At 33.7% G+C, this 19,661-nt stretch overlaps 1 long non-coding RNA gene across 1 annotated transcript in view; it reads left to right on the plus strand.

Annotated features, from left to right (window-relative positions):
* The window catches only part of LOC141399613 (uncharacterized), a 36,499-nt gene extending 21,454 nt beyond the window's left edge, over positions 1 to 15,045 (plus strand). The window contains exons 2-3 of the long non-coding RNA XR_012411881.1: positions 13,868 to 14,239; positions 14,766 to 15,045. This is a non-coding gene — a long non-coding RNA (uncharacterized lncRNA). The remainder of the gene's footprint in view (positions 1 to 13,867; positions 14,240 to 14,765) is intronic.
* Positions 15,046 to 19,661: the final 4,616 nt, after the last annotated feature.

The following is a 19,661-nucleotide window of genomic DNA, read 5'->3' on the forward strand; positions in this document are numbered from 1 at the left end:
TGTCAGGTTCAAATGTTTTTCTTATTAAGTGGACCAAATTGTCAGGAATCTAATACTACCGTTACTACTTTATTCAAATATATGACTTGAACAATTGACTTTTTGCCTCAAAAACTTGCCATTGGGCCTATAGCGCATAGGTGCAAGTGCAATGGAATGCCATTTTTTTAGGATCTTCACTCATTCTTTTTACAAGAGCGTGACCCCCAAAAGATGCAATTCATTTTCAGATCCTAAGCATGTCATCTTCATTAACTCGGTGGAAGGCATCCTCACCAACTCTTTGGCGTGGCATCTTTAACAACCCAGCAAAATTTGAAGGAAGGGATTCTAAGTGATGACTTGATTTCATGGCATCTTTTGCATTCGTTCAAAGGAAATCGTGAAAGATCCGATCTTTTCATTAGCATTTGATCTAAATACATAAGATTTATTATTTACAATAGGCTTGATGTTATCGGAGACTCGAAATCACGACCAATGTTATTAAAACTCTCGTCGTAATGTTGTCTTACATTTCCTGTTTATCAGACGAGTACAGTTTCTAAACAATTCTTGTCTTACGTAGCTCGAAGCGAGCTGTCTGCCGTAGGATGTCTATTGCAAACACATATGTTTTACAAAACGTTTTAATCAGCACTATGTCCTTAAGCTTTTTTTGCAAGTGTTTGCTTGAATCCGATTTCAAGTACATGTGATATATGTCGAATCAAGATGAAACTTTGGATGGACGACTAAATCTGACATATAATGAAATCAATCAAATATCGCATCTCGAAATTTGAGCAAAAAGTCCGAAATGAAAAGGAACACGTATCAGAAAAGGATAAAGTAATGACTTTTGAAAAGAAAATTTTTATAAGTGAAAAATAAATTAATAGCGCATAAACGATATTATTTAGGGTTACCAGCCAAGTAGGACTATAGGAAAGGTTTGGAATTAACTAACATTAAAATAAATAAATAATTCGAATATACAATTTTGGAATAATTTGTGGTATAAATGCTAGTTTCCAAGCTTAGCCTTCGTCCACCCACTAAAATAACATTCTAATATGCCTGATTATCGGTCTAACCACCCGTTAAACGTAGCATAATGGTTGAATGTGTGGAGCTTCGGCGGATTCCTAATTTTTCAATGTACCTCTTAGGTCATAACAGCTCAACTCGAAAGAGAATTAATTCAGATATTTTCGTTCCTTGCCCTTTATTCGCATATCTCTTGAGATCCGTAAAAGTCTGTTTGTAGATCCCTACAAGTAGCGACATGATTTTTTTCCCAAAACAAAAGAGTATAAATTTCAAAAAAAAAAAATATATAAAATAACAAAGTTAAGAGTAATTCGCGAACTAGAAATTATTAAAGGAGTGCGATCAAGTCCATGTCGAAATCTGAACAGATGATGATGAGATCATAGAGAAACAAGCGCTGAACAGATCTTCCTGAAAATTTCAGAGTATATTACAACATCACCAACAGCAAAAAAAAAAGAAAAGATGAAAACCTTTCACTTTATAGTTCCATTATAAATCTATATATCTATATATATAAAATTGAAATTTGTTTGTCTGTTTGTTTGATTGTTTGTTTGTTTGTGCCTTATAGACTCGAAAACCGCTGAACAGATCTTACTGAAATGTTAAGGGTACATTGCTACATGGCCTGGAATGAAAATAGGCTATATCATTTTTTGAAATTTCGCGTTGATCTGGAGATATAGCATCAAAACCGGATGTACCTCCAAAATATTTAGATTTTGTATGCAAATATCTTTAGAACTATTACAGATACAGTCACCAAATTTTGTATGTGTGACGGAATTTGGTGTAGAAATAAATGTACTAAATTTTATTCAAATCGGTTCAGATTTGGATATAGCTCCCACATACATATATTTTCGGCCGATTTCCTTATTTTATGTACCAAACATGCTATTTATGTCCAATTTCAATGAAATTTAGAATGTGTGGCGGAATTTGTTTTAGAAATAAATGTGCCAAATGATATCGAGTTTGGTTCACATTTGGATATAGCTCCCATCTACATATATTTTCAGCCGATTTCTTTTTTATGCACCAAACACGCTATTTATGTCCAATTTCGCTGAAATTTAGAATGTGTGTTGGATATTGGCCTAGAAATATATGTGCAAATTTATTTTGAAATCGGTTAAGATTTGGATATAGCTCCTATATATATTTTTTGCCGACTTCATGTATTTGATGCACCAAACACACTATATATGTCCAATTTCGCTGAAATTTGGAATGTGTAACGGAATTTGGTCTAGACATAAATGTGGCAAATTATATTGAAATCGGTTCAGATTTGGATATAACTCCCATATATATTTTCGGCAGATTTTCTGCATTTGATGCACCGAACACGCTATATATGTCCTATTTCGCTGAAATTTGGAATGTGTAACGGAATTTGGTCTAGACATAAATGTGCCGAATTATATCGAAATCGGTTCAGATTTGGATATAGCTCCAATATATATTTTCGGCCGATTTTCCACATTTGATGCACCAAACATGCTATATATGCCCAATTTCGCTGAAATTTGGAGGGTCTGACGGAATTTGTTCTAGAAATAAATGTGCAAAATTATATCGAGATCGGTTCAGATTTGAATATAGCTCCCATATATATTTTCGGCCGATTTCCTGTATTTTATGCGCCAAGTACGCTATATATATCTAATGGCGCTGAAATTTGAAATGTGTGATGGATATTGGCCTAGAAATACATGTGCCAAGTTATATCGAAATCGGTTCAGATTTGGATATTGCTCCTATATATATTTTCGGCCGATTTCCTTATTTTATGTACCAAACATGCTATTTATGTCCAATTTCAATGAAATTTAGAATATGTGTCGGAATTTGTTGTAGAAATAAATGTGCCAAATTATATCGAGTTTGGTTCAGATTTGGATGTAGCTCGCATATATATTTTCGGGCGATTTTCCGCATTTGATGCACCAAACATATGTATCCAAATTCGCTGAAATTTGGACTGTGTTACAGAACTTGGTCTAGAAATAAATGTCCCAAATTGTATTGAAATCGGTTCAGATATGGATATAGCTTCCATATATATTTTTGGCCGATTTTCCTCATTTGATGCACCAAACACGCTATATATATGTCCAATTTCGATGAAATTTGGAATATGTTACAGAACTTGGTCTAGAAATAAATGTGCCAAATTATATCGAAATCGGTTCAGATTTGGATATAGCTCCTTTATATATTTTCGGCCGATTTCCTGTATTTTATGCACCAAACTCGCTATATATGTCCAATTTCTCTGAAATTTGGAATGCGTAACGGGGTTTGGTTTTATCCAAATCGGTTCAGATTTGGATATAGCTCCTTTATATATTTTCGGCCGATTTCCTGTATTTTATGCACCAAACTCGCTATATATGTCCAATTTCTCTGAAATTTGGAATGCGTAACGGGGTTTGGTCTAGAAATAAATGTGCCAAATTATATCGAAATCGGTTCAGATATGGATATAGCTTCCATATATATTTTCGGGCGATTTTCCGCATTTGATGCACCAAACACTCTATATATATCCAAATTCGCTGAAATTTGGAATGTGTTACAGAACTTGGTCTAGAAATAAATGTGCCGAATTATATCGAAATCGGTTCAGATTTGTATATAGCTCCAATATATATTTTCGGCTGATTTTCCACATTTGATGCACCCAACATGCTATATATGTCCAATTTCGCTGAAATTTGGAGGGTCTGACGGAATTTGTTATAGAAATAAATGTGCTAAATTATATCGAGATCGGCCGATTTCCTATATTTTAGCACCAAACACGCTATTATGTCCAATTTCGTTGAAATTTGGAATATGTGACGGATATTGGCCTAGAAATATATGTGCCGAATGATATCGAAATCGGTTTAGATTTAGGTATAGCACCCATATATATTTTCGTCCGATTTGATTAACTTAATGCACAAAAACGCTGTATATGTACGATTTCAATGACATTTGGAATTTATGACGAATATTGACCTGGAAATAGATGTTCAAAATTATATCGAAATCGGTTCAGATTTGGATATATATTTTCGGCCGATTTCATTTATTTGATGCACCAATCACGCTGTATATGTCCGATTTCAATGACATTCGTAATGTGCGACGGAATTTGGCCTAGAAATAATTGTGCCAAAATATTTCGAAATCGGTTCAGATTTAGATATAACTGTCATTATATTTTCGGCCGATTTCATGTATTTGATATATACGTCCCATTTCAATGAAATTTTTATCATTATTGACATACCTCTATCAATATTGGAGTAAAAATTATCAATAACAGAAGCAGTTATCCTAAGAGTAATTTAAGCCAATAGGCTGAATAAATTACAAGTATCCTCAAACTTAAGGTACTCAATTTTAGTGTTGTTCCTATTTTAATTATCTTCTTTAAAGGAGAGAGTGGACTCAGGAGTGTTAGAGCATATACAATTTGTAAATGTGACCTACGTAGGACTCATTCATTTATTTTTCACTTAGTCGGGGTAGCGAAGCGCACCGGGTTAAGCTAGTATATATATATAAAAGAGCTCAGTGAGTGAGTGAGTGACTGAGTGACTGACATATCATCGCCCAGACGAAACCGCTAAAGCTAGAATCTTGAAATTTTGGGTGTGGGTTGCTGTTGGTGTGTAGGCGTGAGATAAGGCTGGGTTTTTGGAAATTCGACCTAGAAGGGTACGAAAAGTACTAAAAGGTACTAAATATGGTACCCTTTGAATTAGGCAAACGGGAGGAGCTAGAATTCTGTAATTTGGAATGAAGGTAACTGACTGAGAGTTAGAAAGATGTGCCAAAGGGTTTTTGGAAATTCGACCTATAAGTGTACGAAAAGTACTAACATTTACAAAAATTTAGTACAAATTGTATATTTTGAACGGATATAGCTAGAATCATGGAATTTGGTATGGAAATAAAGGTTAAGAAGTGTTGCTTCAAAAAGGAGATGGTTTGGAAAATTCATACTAATGTGTACGAAAAGTACGAAATGGTACTAAATTTGGTACAATGGGGATATGGTGAACGGATAGAGCTGGGATCTCGAAATGTGAAATTGAGATTACTGGGGGAGTGTAGGATTGAGGTAGTTTTGGAAATTCGTACTTATGTGTAAGAAAAGTACTAAATGGTACTAAATTTGTTACAATAGGGATTTGGAATCCTGAAATTTGGAATTAAGATTACTGTTGGAGTGTATGATTGGGGAAGTTTAAAAATTCGTACTTATGTGTATGAAAAGTACTAAATGGTACTAAATTTGGTACATTGGAGATTTGGGTAAACGGATAGAGCTGGAATCTCCAAATTTGGAATTGAGATTAATGGTGGAGTTTAGGATTGTGGAAGTTTTGGAAATTCATACTTATGGGTACGAAAAGTACTAAATGGTACTAAATTTAGAACAGTTTGGATTTGGGTGAATGGATAGAGTGAGAGAGATATACTAAAGGGTTTTTGGAAACTATTAGTGTACGAAAAGTACTAATTGGTACTCAATTTGGTATAATGGGGATTTGGGTGAACGGATAAAGCTGGAATCCTGAAATGTGGAATTGAGATTTCTGTTGGAGTGTAGGATTGAAGTAGTTTTGGAAAATCGTACTTATGGGAACGAAAAGTTATAAATGGTACTAAATTTGGTAAAATGGGGATTTGTGTGAACGGATAGAGCAGGAATACTGAAATTTGGAATTAAGATTACTTTTGAAGTGTATGATTGACGTAGTGTTAGAAATTCGTACTTATAGGTACGGAACAGACTAATTGGTACTAAATTTGGTACAACTTGGATTTGGGCGAACGAATAGAGCTTGAAACCTGAAGTTTTGAATTAAGATTACTGTAAGGGTGTAGTGTGTACTAAGTGTACGAAAAGTACTAAATTACAAAGTTTAGTACCAATTGTATATTTTGAACGGATATAGCTAGAATCACAGAATTTGGTATGGAAATCAAGGTTGGAAAGTGGTGCTTCTAAAAGGAGATGGTTGAGAAAACTCATACTTAGGTGTACGAATAGAACTAAATGGTACTAAATTTGGTACTATGGGGATTTGGGTGAACGGAAAGAGCTGGAATCTCGAAATTTGGATAACTGGTGGAGTGTAGGATTGAGGTAGTTTTGAAAATTTGCTCTTATGTACTAAATGGTACTACATTTGGTACAATATTGATTTGGGTGAACGGATAGAGCTGAAATCCTGAATTTGGAATTGAGATTACTGTTGGAGTGTACGATTGCGGAAGTTTGGAAAATTCTTACTTATGTATATGAAAAGTACTAAATGGTACTAAATTTGTTGCAATGGGGATTTGGGTAAACGGATAGAGCTGGAATCTCGAAATTTGGAATTGAGATTGGTGGTGGAGTTTAGGATTGTGGAAGTTTTGGAAATTCGTACTTATGGGTACGAAAAGTACTAAATAGTACTAAATTTAGTACAGTTTGGATTTGGGTGAATGGATAGAGTAAGAGAGATGTACTAAAGGGTTTTTGGAAACTATGAGTGTACGAAAGGTACTAAATGGTACTCAATTTGGTACAATGGGGATTTGGGTGAACGGATAGAGCTGGAATCCCGAAATTTGGAATTGAGATTGTTGTTGGAGTGTAGGATTAAGGTAGTTTTGGAAATTCGTACTTATGGATATGAAAAGTACTAAATGGTACTAAATTTGGTACAACTTGGATTTGGGTGAATTAATAGAGCTGGAATCTTGAAAATTGGAATTACGATTACAATCGAAGAGTAGGATTCAGGTAGTTTTGAAAAATCGTACTTATGGGTACGAAAAACACTAAATTTGGTACTATTTGGATTTAGGTGAACGGATAGCGGAGGAATCCTGCAATTTGAAATTAAAATTATTGCATCCCTGTTCCATTGAGGAAGTTTTAAAAATTCGTACTTATGGGAACGAAAGTTCTAAATTATTCCAAATTTGGTAAAATTTGGATTTGGTTTAACGGATAGAGTTGGAATCCTGAAATTTGGAATTAAGATTACTGTTAAAGTGAAGGATTGATGTAGTTTTGGAAAATCTTACTTGTGGATACGAAGAGTGCCAAATAATAATAATATATTTGGTACAATTAGGAATTGGACTAACGGATACAGCTGGAATCTTGATATTTAGAATTACGATTACTGTAATTATTTTATACTTAAAGTACTTAATGGTACTCAGTTTGTTTTTGGGTGTAGGGACAGTGCTGGAATCTGTATTTTTTGGAGTAAAATTGAGTATTGGTGTGCAACGTTGATCTAGCTGTTAATGTGTAAGGGTGAAATACGGTTGACTTTTTGAGAATCGAACTAAAGGGGTACGTACAGTACTAAAATAAAAATTAATATTGATTAAAATTGGTATTAGTGGACCAACATTTTCAGTGTTTGCAATTTCCATATTATATACAGTCAACCAAAAATGTCTACATACACCCTATAAATCTCGAGTTTTAAAGGTAAGGAAACATTTTTATGAAAATCCAAGTACATAGTTCTATTTCATATCCCTAATAAACAATATTACATACAACAAAAATATATTCCATAATACGAATAACGGTAAATTCTATAAAAAATAAAAAAATTAATAGGGAAAAGTCTACATACACCCAATGAAATATTAAGACTACCGTAAAATTTATGGAATAAGCAATACAAATTTTACATTTTATTGCTTTATCGAATGTCTCTGGTTGTCTATGATATAGTTTAGACAAAATAGGAACATATTTGTGCTTTAATTGACGTTATTTAAGTTTAGATTTGGTGTATAGCTCGTTAAGGCGGACCCTTGCAGATTTCTTTGAGTTTTTCAGTCTAGTAGTTTATGAAACCCCAAGAAATAAAAAAAAACATTATTCCACAACATCCCATACGGGACAAGGGAGACTTCTCTCATATCAATGAGTGCACCCCGATTCATATTTTAGCTCAATGATATGGGACCTACTGTTTATCGCCGAGTCCGAACGGCGTGTCTTAAGACACCACTTATGGAGAAGTTTTTCAAGGCTGAAATACTCAGGAAATGTCGCCAACATTACTAAGGGGTATTTTGCCACCGTTGAAAAATGTTTGATGTTGCTTGGCCGGGGAATCGAACCCCCGACCTTCTGCGTGCAAGGCGGGCGTGCGTACCATTGCACAACAGTGGCACCCCAAGAAATACAGTGGGACTAATTATTTTAAGATCCTTTAAGATCTTATGGATAATATATGCTCCTGAGCTTCGCTAAATATGCTTTTTCATAAATTTTATAGTTTTCACAGCATTCCAAGGGTCAAATTACACGCAAGAACCTTGGAATTACCTTGTAATAAATTTTTGGACCTTAACTCAATCAGAAATGTACAACATTATTCTACAAAAATTTACAAAGCATCAAAATAAAAGCACCACCAAAGAATGCATGAAATTTGTATGAAATTTACACTGTTAACTAGTATGCTCTCGTATTATGATCGTTAGGGTCACTTGAAGCGCTATAAATGTCGGATACTTTTACATTGCTGATTAAATGGATGCTCGAGGATTGTACCAGACCTTATTACAAGGTAATTCGAAGGCTTCTGCATGTAATTTGTCCCTTGGAGTGTTGTGATAACTATAAAATTTATGAGAAAACTCAGGAATTCGTATATTTAGCGAAGCTCAGGAGCATATATTATCCACAAGAAAAGCTTTATAGCGCTCTTGGATCCCAAAATTATTAGTCCCATTGTATTTTCTGGGATTTCATAAACTACTAGACTGAAAAACTCAAAGAAAGGGTCCGCCTTAACGAGCTATACACGAAGTCTGACATTAAATAACGGCAATTAATCCACAAATATGTCCCTATTTTGTCTAAAATATATCATAGACAACCAGAGACATTCGATAAAGCAATAAAATGTAAAATTTGTGTTGCTTATTCCATAAATTTTACGGTAATCTTAGTATTTCATTGGGTGTATGTACACTTTTTCCCTATCATTTTTTCAATTTTTATAGAATTTTGCGTTATTCGTATTATGGAATATATTTTTATTGTATGTAATACTGTTTATTAGGGATATGAAATAGAACTATGTACTTGGATTTTCATAAAAATGCTTCCTTACCCTTAAAACCCGAGATTTAAAGGGTGTATGTAGACTTTTTTGGTTGACTGTATTGTTTATATTTTTTAATCCTTTCCGCATACGAAGTTGCGGGCACTTTGCTAGTTATGAATAAAAAGGAAAACGAAGTACAAAAAATGTGTTCTGAAATTCCGGAATAAAAGTTTGTTGCATACGTTTAGGAAGGCAAATATCCGTTCCACGGTTTTGAAATCCAAAAAAAGGAAAAACAAACAACAAATTCAATTAACAGTTGTTTGTCCCAAAATATTCCTTGAAGGTTTTTGGTGCATACTCTCAGGAGTCCATGTTAAATTAATTTAAAAGAATGCAATTAATAACACTATAAATTTTTAAATTTCGACTAACTTGTAATACAAGAGAAATTGTACTATTTTCTGCATACTTAAAGGGCTGCCATAAGATACCACTAGTCGAAAATATCACCTTGCGTTTTTAGTAAATAACACCATTGGAAAACGTAGTAAAAACAATAATGTTAAAACAAAAAATTCTGTCAAGAGGTCTTTTTTCTATTGAAGACCTCAGGAGGTTTTGTGACTAAAGAATATCTCACTAAGTCTTCTTTCTTTATGAGACCTCACGATATCTTCTGCCTATAGAAAACTTGAAGTTGTCTGTTGAAAACTTTAAAAGGTCTTCTCTTTTAATAAAATTGGGGAGATATTTAGGAGACGTAGACCTCAAGAGGTTTTCTGTCTATAGGGAGGTTTAGAGACCTCAGGAGGTATTCTGTATACAAAGGACTTCAAGAATCCTTATGCCCAAAAGAAGACCTTAAGAAGCCTTCTGTCTGTAAGAGACCTCAAAAGGCCTTCTCTCCAATGAAAACATCAAATATCGTCTGTCTATAGAATCTTATAAAAGGCCTTCGGACTCAAGAGGTCTTCCGTCTACAGACGAATTTTTTGTTTAATGGACGTAATGATAGCGCACTATCAATAGTGGCCCTACACATCACCCTGGGAACGCTTTAAGACTTCACCAGTTCTATGGAAGACATCATTAGGCCTCTATCTATTTACGATCTCAATCGGTCTTACGTCCATTGAAGACTTCTATAGAAAACCTCAAGAGGTCTTTTGTCCACAGAGGACATGAAGAGGTCTGCTGTCTATAAAAACCTCAACAGGCATACCATTATAAATAACATTTTATACATATTTTGTTTTTCTTCAATCCCAAGTTAGTTTTAAACCTTTTTATTCATTATATCTTTACGTTAATCCTAAAAGTATACCACATTCGTTGTTCAAAATAGTATTTGCCTTTACAACTGGGCTACATAAAAATCTTTACAATTTCAAAATTCCGATGCTTTCTGTCAATTTGTTGTGCTCCTATTTCTACTGTTGTTCCTTAATAGTGTTGTTAAAATCTAGTTCACTATATAGTTCAGTGGACACCGGTCATTTGTATGAACGAACTGCAACTGAGTTATATCAGCTGTTTGTTATCTTGATTGACTTGAATAACTCATACGCAAACGAACTATGGTACTGAACTAGTTCACTAGATTTAACAACTCTATTCCTGAAGTTGAAGTGTTTCATTTATAACTGCATGCTTTTAGGCTCACACTGTTGGTGCGTAACGTAAAGTTACTGTTAAATCACATACCCACACAAAACAAAATATAATTGAAATTACTATTGACTTTGTTGTTATTTTCTTAACCCAAAACGAAAGCTCATTTACCGAACGTTCTCCTCCGGCCGTATGTACTACACCTTGTTTTTATACGTTGATCTACCTCTCTTTGTATACGTTGTTTTCCTGTATACATGTATGCAATAATAACAGCACTAAAAGTATGTTGTTACATAATGAGAAATCTACAGCATTCATACAAGTAGTAAATGTGGTTGGAAATAGAGCAGTACCATAGGTTTCTGTTTTGCATAACATCAAGAGAGGTTGCATTCACAACTTGCCTTACCCTGCCATTTGTTGGCAGGAAAACGATTCAAAGCCGGGTTGAAGGTTGTTTCAAATACTTAACCTATGCCCCGCTCTTCTCTCTAATAAAAAAGAACAGCAATATACAGTTCGTTAGATTAACAGCACCTTAGAAAATCAAAAAATCCACACATTTCACAATTGGGAGTTTTGAGTTGTTGTTGTTTTTATTGCTGTTCGACAATTGCCAACATGAATAACAGAGAAAGTGTTTCCATTGTTACACAATTGTTTGGCAGCAACATGGTAAACTATGATTACGAGTACTTACAATTGTGGGGGGCTAGATATACAAGAGGAACACAGGAAAAATTGCTATATACAAAGGATGTTCATTAAGAGGTGCTGGCAACTATCATATGTATCCGTGAACCTAATGATTTTTCTACGAAATCCCACATATTAACTTTTAAAAATTTGTGCAGCTATGGCTTTGGTGAATTGTTGCAATTTCCTCTTTTGTCGGATGAGCTCTCAAATTAAATTCTCTGAAATCATTTTCAAAGCCAGTGCAAGGTAAACAATTTTTTTATTACTTTGTATAATTTTAAGATTTTTTAAATTTCGTAACTGATGACTGTTGAAATTGTGGCTATGACAGACGCTAAGTCTACTCTTGATCTCTTAAGTCGAGCACTACAACGTCAAATGGTAGCTATGAGGACGAGATCAAATAATATGTCTTGTCTACGAAGATTGGCAGGATGTGATAGTTCCTGAGCTTTTTGATTTCTTGAACTCCATCATATAACTATGTTAGCTAAACCGGGTCTGTGTTGCTGAGCCGTTGTTTGGGTTCTCCGTAAAAACTTTAGTAATCTATCTAGTATTTACATATTATACACCTGCCAGGACACAACTGAATACACCATTTCCGACATTTTTTAACATTCGCTGTTCCCAACAACATAAAGAAAATTTTGAAATAACATATTACAAATATGTCGATGCCACTACCTGTTCGATATCCCTTGGTGGGTATAAATATGCAGAATGTAGTTTTCAAACCGTATGGTGTGAGTTGGTATAGAGAAAAAAAAAACAATTAGGAATAACAAAAGTCGTTAAATTTGTGCATGTATTTCTTATACCCTCCACAATATAATGTATCCTCCTCTTGATGTTCCCACCACTTAATGTACCCACCAAGTTTGTTATTCCGTTTGTAACTCTTCGAAATAATAATATAAGCTCACATAAAATGTGTATATTCTTGATCAGCATAATTCTACACCGATATAGACATGCCTGTCCGTCGGTGGAAATCACTTTAGTGCCCTCAGTATGTAGGTGTATAATACTTTGGAATATGTATTGTAGGTCCATACAGCTTGGAACACCCTTTTTTAAGAATTTTTTAAAGAATTTTGTCATCAAAAACTTTTTTACAACAGGTGTATATTTATGCATAGTTTTTTAAGGATATAAAATTCGTTGCCCATGTACATATGTACATTGATTGATTAGCCTTCATGCCGCCATGAGAACAGCAAAAAGGTAAATCCTCATGACTCCGGAGTACAATATTCTTCCCGTTCAGCGACACAATCACATGCTTTAGTTGCAGTACCTGCTCGGGTGTTACCTTGAGAGCCATCCCAATTACCAAGGAGAATCTTCATGATCTAGAAGAGGTCCAGCGTTACAAGAGAGAACCTAAAGCGCGTTTGAATAACATTCATACGGCCGCAGTTCCAGATACCATATGCAGCACCGTTCGAATGCGGTCCCCGGAGCACATCGCAGCTGAGGAGCGTCAGCTGCCACGACAAACCAGCCATATGAACTCCTATTGGGCAGGGACCAACGGCACTGTGCAAAACATCAGCCCTGCATGCGGCACAAGCCCCCACAGCACACGGCGCATTTTCAACTACAAATACAACAACAACAGTTAAATTTAATGAATAATGAAAAAATTTCATAATTTCTGTTAATGTAATAAATTTTTTGTTATACACACATAAATAATTCTTTTTATTTATTCTGGACTGCATCCTTTTCTACCCTAAAGAGTTAGTTTAAATGCGTTTCCAAATGGTTTTAACTATGCAATGCCAAAAGGGTTAGTTGAAATGCGATTCTAAAGGCTCAGGATAAATTCAGTGCTAATGGAGTGCATCTCTCGATAGTCACGCTCTTGTAAATATCATGAGTGAAAATGCATAATTTGATGCACTTCCAAATCACTTGTGTATATGATTTAACTGCATCTTTGGAGGCAAACTTTTTACTGGGTTTTTGTGCATATACACAAGCAAAACAACACTTAACTGTTACATTTATACCAGCCGTAACTGGTATGTATATGATAAATCTGTTTTGTTGATACAAACAGCTATACTGTTGCACATGTGTAATACAAACCTGTATCTATGCCCAATTTTTGTCAGAATTAATATAATTATATAGTAGAAACAAGTTGTTGCCATTTGTTAGATATTTGTTGTTATTTTTTAAAATTAGAAAAAAAGAGGGAACAATGAGGAGGCCTTATGAGGATTTATTTTTAAGTTTGCATTGATACACATCACAAAATATATTTCCATACCAAGTGTGAGCCACATCTTTCGCAACGAACCTGTTACGAAAAATATTAATTTCAATAAATTGAGAATATATTTTAAAAGTAATTCTCATATTTTTGACAACTGTTTATTTACATAATTACTAATATTGCTTCCATCTTTTATTTTCAGATGCCACATATAGAAGGATGCAGCGATCTTCAAAATACTTGGTGTTAATTTATATCATTTCACCGAAGTATTTGTGATAATTTAGGATGCTTTTGGAGACCACCATGGAGACAAAAAAGTCTGGCCAAACGAACTTTCCATGCATAGATTGTCGGAGCCAAGCTGGACTTCGGTTTCTGATGGGCCCCTGAGATATAGCAGGGCAAAAAGCTTAGGGATGTATCAATATGTTATTGTAAACTTATGTCATGTTACTTTGTTGGATTTTGTTTTCATTTCATGAGGTCTGTTGAAACCGAACTTATGGAATCCAGCTTTCGTCTTCTGAAACATGTCTGAGGAAGGGGTTTAGTGACTTGAGGATCTGAATGGGTAAGTTAATAAATATGGACAATCGAGTATAATAGTATTCGGGTGTAAAAACATAGGTGTAGAATTGATTTCTCAATTGTTTTCCATGCCCCTGTTGCGGTTTCCTGACTGGCAATCATTGTATTTCCGAGTTTTAGTGCCTGGATTGTTGAATTTTTGATCTTCGCAATATCGAAACTCATGGAGTGGCTTCAAACAATTCCAGAATGTAGCATTCGGTGTTTGTTTCCTCTACATTTGAAAAGCTTCAACCTCTGCCACACGAATACCAGTTCTTCTCACACGAATACCAGTTAAAATTTATATCGACCTCATTTACTTGCCTCATAGCAGGATTTGTGGAGCAAAAACTCTATTTTTCATCATTGCCCCATTCAGTCCTAAGCTGATCCTAAGAAGGCACATGGATTGGGTACAGTGTTCGGCTAACATTATACTTAGAATTGTTTTTCTTACCGTCACATCCTATTTATATGTACGCATGTATGTACTTATGTATTTTTGTATCTTTCTTATACAATTTCAGGACCATTTCATTTACGAGATGTGAAATGTGCGGTATTATTTAGTTTTCAGAAATTTCGTTTGGCTTGATGAATAAAACAAGGAGGATGCAATATGGTACTGGAAACCTACACTTGATAACTACTACTTCGCCCACTCTATCTAGATAACAACATTCTCCAATTCTCAGATATAATTTTAAATCAATGAAATAATATCTAATATTTATTATACTTACTTTACTATAATAACATGGAAAAAATAAAAATTATAAATTTAATAAAAAATTCAATTTAATAAAAAATGGCAAAACAAGAAAATAGAAATATTATAAACTGTCTTTTTCTTTCGCATAAGAGAACCTACAGGTCTTCTATAAGACGAAGACAGAACTTATGGTTTTATAAAGGAAGGAATACTGGTCTTCTATATGAAGACCTGTAGGTCTTTTATAAAAATGCAGTGATGTGTACAAATGATTCAAATGCTGATGTAAAGATCGGGTCTTTCACGACTTCCTTTGTATGGGTTTAAATGCTAATGAAAAGATCGGATCTTTCACGACTTGCTTTGAATCAATGCAAAATATGCCATGAAATCACGTCATCGCATAGAACCCCTTCCTTCAAATTTTGCTGGGTGGGTTATTGAGCGTATACACAAGCAAAACAACACCTTAACTATTACACTCATTCTCACAATTATAACAGCAGTAACTGGTATTTATATGATACTAGCTGAACCCGGTGCGCTTCGCTACCCTGACCAAGATAAAATATAATGGAATGCTATACTTATATTGAAATTATTCTTTAAAATACTTTAATGCATAAATATAGCAGATATGAAGGTTTTCTCTACACATTCAGTGCCATGTATGGAGCTTACGTTATGGCATTTTTGTATGTTGCAGGTAGTAAGACTCCTGCTAAATCCTTTCCTACATATCCTTTCCTAAATGTCATATCGTCACCATAAATGTGCCCTTTACAGAAGAGAAATAAATTAGGAATAAGGTTAAGATCGAGAACGTTTTTCCAAGGGCATATATCAAGCTGTTGTGACACCTTAAATTACTATTAGGGTAACTCCCACTTGCATTGACAAATTTTAATCCAATAATAATAATAATGAGGATAAGGACATGTCTTAAGTAAATATAGGTAACGGTTTCCCCTTCGCCCATCCCACCTAAGAAGTCTCTCAGATATATGTTATTTAATAATTTTTGCCTTTATTTTCTCCAACTAAAAGTACACGCATAATATAATGATGACTTCTACTGACTTCAAAGACACTTCCTTAAATAATGAATCAGAGATTCAATATTTTATTATTATTCCTTATCTCTACTCATTTGATATTTTTTAACAAAAGGATGGCCTGAAATCTGAACGTTTTTCAAAATATTTTTTCGAAAATTTTTTAGTCCAAATTGTCCACAAAATTTACAAATGTCGACCGATTTCAATATTATTAATATATAGTCCCAATTCCTTTACACTTAAAAACTTCATTGAAATTGGACATTCATAGCGTGTTGGTGCAACAGATACCTCAAATAGGCCAAAATTTTATATGGGAGCTACATCCAAATCTGTACCGATTTCGATATATTTTGGCACATTTATTTGTAGGCAAAATTCCGTAACAAATTCCAAAATTTATTGCAATCGGGCATATATTGTATGTTTGGTGCGTCAAATAGATTAAAAGACTTATATTCAATAAAATATAGCTTTTTTGAAGAACCACTTTTTGCCGTAATGAAAGAAATAACTACTTTTTTACACCGCTATGAGGTATTTTCGATATTTGTATAATATACAAAAAATGTTGACCTTAGTTCACATATTTTTTATCTGCATAAAATGCCAATTCGATGTCCCTCAGTCTGCCGGTCTGTAGAAATGTAGACAAAGCTCTCAACATTTTTGATCGAGTTTTTAATGAAAATTATACAGCTCCTAAGACTTTGGACGGGTCTGCAAGAGGAACAAGGTCTTTTGAAATCCGCCAGAAACAAACAACAATTAGTTAAGTTAATTATAGTAACACGAAATTGTAATTGTATAATCGGGAACATCCGAATACAAATTGGCAGATGAAGCAGAAGAGATGATTTTGGTATTTAAGATGATTTTATCGGTCGTTGTTTTAAAATAGACTCCATACCATATTTTCGGTATTTTGAAGGTTCTGAAAATTGTTGGTATAGACCAACAAAACAATACCTACATTTTTTCGATATTTTTTTGGTGTTAGGCACATTGTACAATAAAAGCGTGTGCAATTTTTATCTTGGTCTTTGGTCGAGGTACAAACATTTCTTGCCGAAAATGTTCAGCGAAGCTCCACGTTTCGGCATAGCACCCATAGAACGACACCGCCCGAAAGCGGTATTTTTGGAGTTGAGCATCAATCACTGCGCTGTGGGTATTCTTGATCACCTATATACCATTGATTGCTGTAATTTTGAACTTTCAGACTCGTGGTACCGGAAAATGAACACAACCGCATAAAAGATGTTTTGTCGTTACTTACGTTTACAAAATTAACACCGGAATGTATTTGCTTTCCCAAATAATAAAAAAAAACAAAAAAATGTGAATTTGAATATAAACATTTTAATACAATCGCGAAACAAAACAGTTGTAAATTGGTCGAATTTTTGATCCACGTACGAACGACATTTGAGTTTTATATAATAGAAGTCGCGGCATTGACATATGATAGAACATGTAGCAACCACATAATAAGCTTCTGTCGTTACTTACGGTCACAAAACTAACACCGAAATATATTTACTTTCGGAAATGTACATAGGTATTTTCTTACTAAACCAATAATAATAATAATAATAATAATAATAATAATAATAATAATAATAATAATAATAATAATAATAATAATAATAATAATAATAATAATAATAATAATAATAATAATAATAATAATAATAATAATAATAATAAAAATTGCCTCTCTCGAAACCACTAATAATCGTTGACAATTTGTATCTTTTTAATTTCCTTTAAATAATTTCAATGCAAATTAAATTGATTGTCGTTAATAAAAAATTTTATAGCTTTCAAATATTGATAAAACTAAAACATAAAATGTCACAATTTGTGCATATTAGGAAAAGTCAGAATTTATTAATATTCCATTTGAAAAAAAAAAAAAAATTGTTTGACGCTACATGATTTTCGATACATGGATTGAGGAAAAATTCCCATTCTCAAATCTGTTCGATATACTAATTTTGGATATTGCGCTCAAAAGTTATAGCGGTTACAATTCTGATTATAAGAAAAAATCGCATAAAAACGCTATTCATTATATCGAATTTTGCTCGATTAATTTATGGCTTCCTACATACTATATGTTTACTGAGGTCCCATAACTTTATTGAAAAAGTTGTAAATTTTCGCGGAAATTAGGAAATAATTCAAAACAATTGGTAGTATGCAACTTGTTTTAATAAAATTCAAGCTGTTTATGCATCCGAAAAATATATAAAAATATGTCGGAGTTATTCTTCTATTTTAGTAAAATTTCACGCAAAAAAATCACATTTTTTATTATATTCACTTCTCGAATACACTCTAACATCTAACGGAAGATCAAGTTCAAATAGATTTTAAGTTCCTTTAAATGGGGTGTAATCTGGAAATACAACTCTATCGGGTAATTTTGCTGCGCATGTGGTTTACCAATACACCGAATTCTTCTCTTTTAATTTGAACACATTTGCCAGGATTTACTTTGGCCGCTAAGATAAGCATCGCCTGCAGCGTATTGTACAAAAAATGGTATAACGCTTATAATTCGCACAAAGTGCATACACTTTTTATGCGCATCCGATGTCCCTATCATATCAAAATACATCGATCTAATCCTTTTTCGATAAAATCCATCAAGAACCGTGGATGTAGCATCACACACTATTTTTGGGATAAATCGGATACAGCTCCCATGTCACTAAATTTTTTGAAACCGCTGTTTTCGCAAAAACGCGAGTGATGTGTCAGTTTCTTCATTGAAAAGGAAACGATCCACAGAAAACGCGACTAAATCCGCGATATTTCCAAAAACATTTTACCCACATTTTTCGGTTTTTGCAGTTGCTGTTTTCGCCGTTCTAGTGGATGGATTTTCACGATTTGTGATTTATATGATCCGGACCGTCAAAAAACTAAAATATCTTGGGGTCCCAGCACAATCAAACGGATATTGTAAACACTGTACCCCAAAAACAGGGTTTTTCGAAAAAATATCGCACTAAATTTTGGCCTTTGGCAGTGGATTACTTTGATGCTGTCTGGGCTACATGGTCAATATACATATCAAATTATGCGTAAGGGGGATGCAGTGGAAATTTTGAAATGTGATACATTGGAAGTGCAATCTTAATGTTTATTCTTCTATTTTTACTGATAAATAAAGTTTTTATTTGAGCTTGAGGTCATAAGTTTATTTTTATTTGTTCTTTATTCCAATATTTCGCAGAACAAATAAAAATAAACTTATGACCTCAAGCTCAAATAAAAACTTTATTTATCAATTCGTTAAAAAGGTCGAACAACTTCAAAACTAAAACTTCTATTTTTACTTTGGACAGATATCCGTTATTTAAACGGTTTAAGCGTCAATCGAATAACAACGTAAAAAATTCTTTCTTTCAATGTGTTTTTACCATTTACGTGTTTTTATTTAGGCGAAAATTAACTTTTTAGCCACATTTTTGAGCGTTGATTAAAAACACTTCGTTTGATGCAACTATGGTCATATTTCGTGGTACATTGCAGTATTTCGCGAATTATAAATTTTAAATTTAAATTTTTTTGACTTTTCTTCATATACACTTTTCGCTAAAAAACGAATATTGTCAATTATTTCATATTCCATTTCAGAA

This window comes from Musca autumnalis, unplaced genomic scaffold (assembly GCF_047663935.1).
Source record: "Musca autumnalis isolate F117 unplaced genomic scaffold, ASM4766393v1 scaffold_3, whole genome shotgun sequence".
NCBI classification, from domain to species: Eukaryota; Metazoa; Arthropoda; class Insecta; order Diptera; family Muscidae; genus Musca; species Musca autumnalis.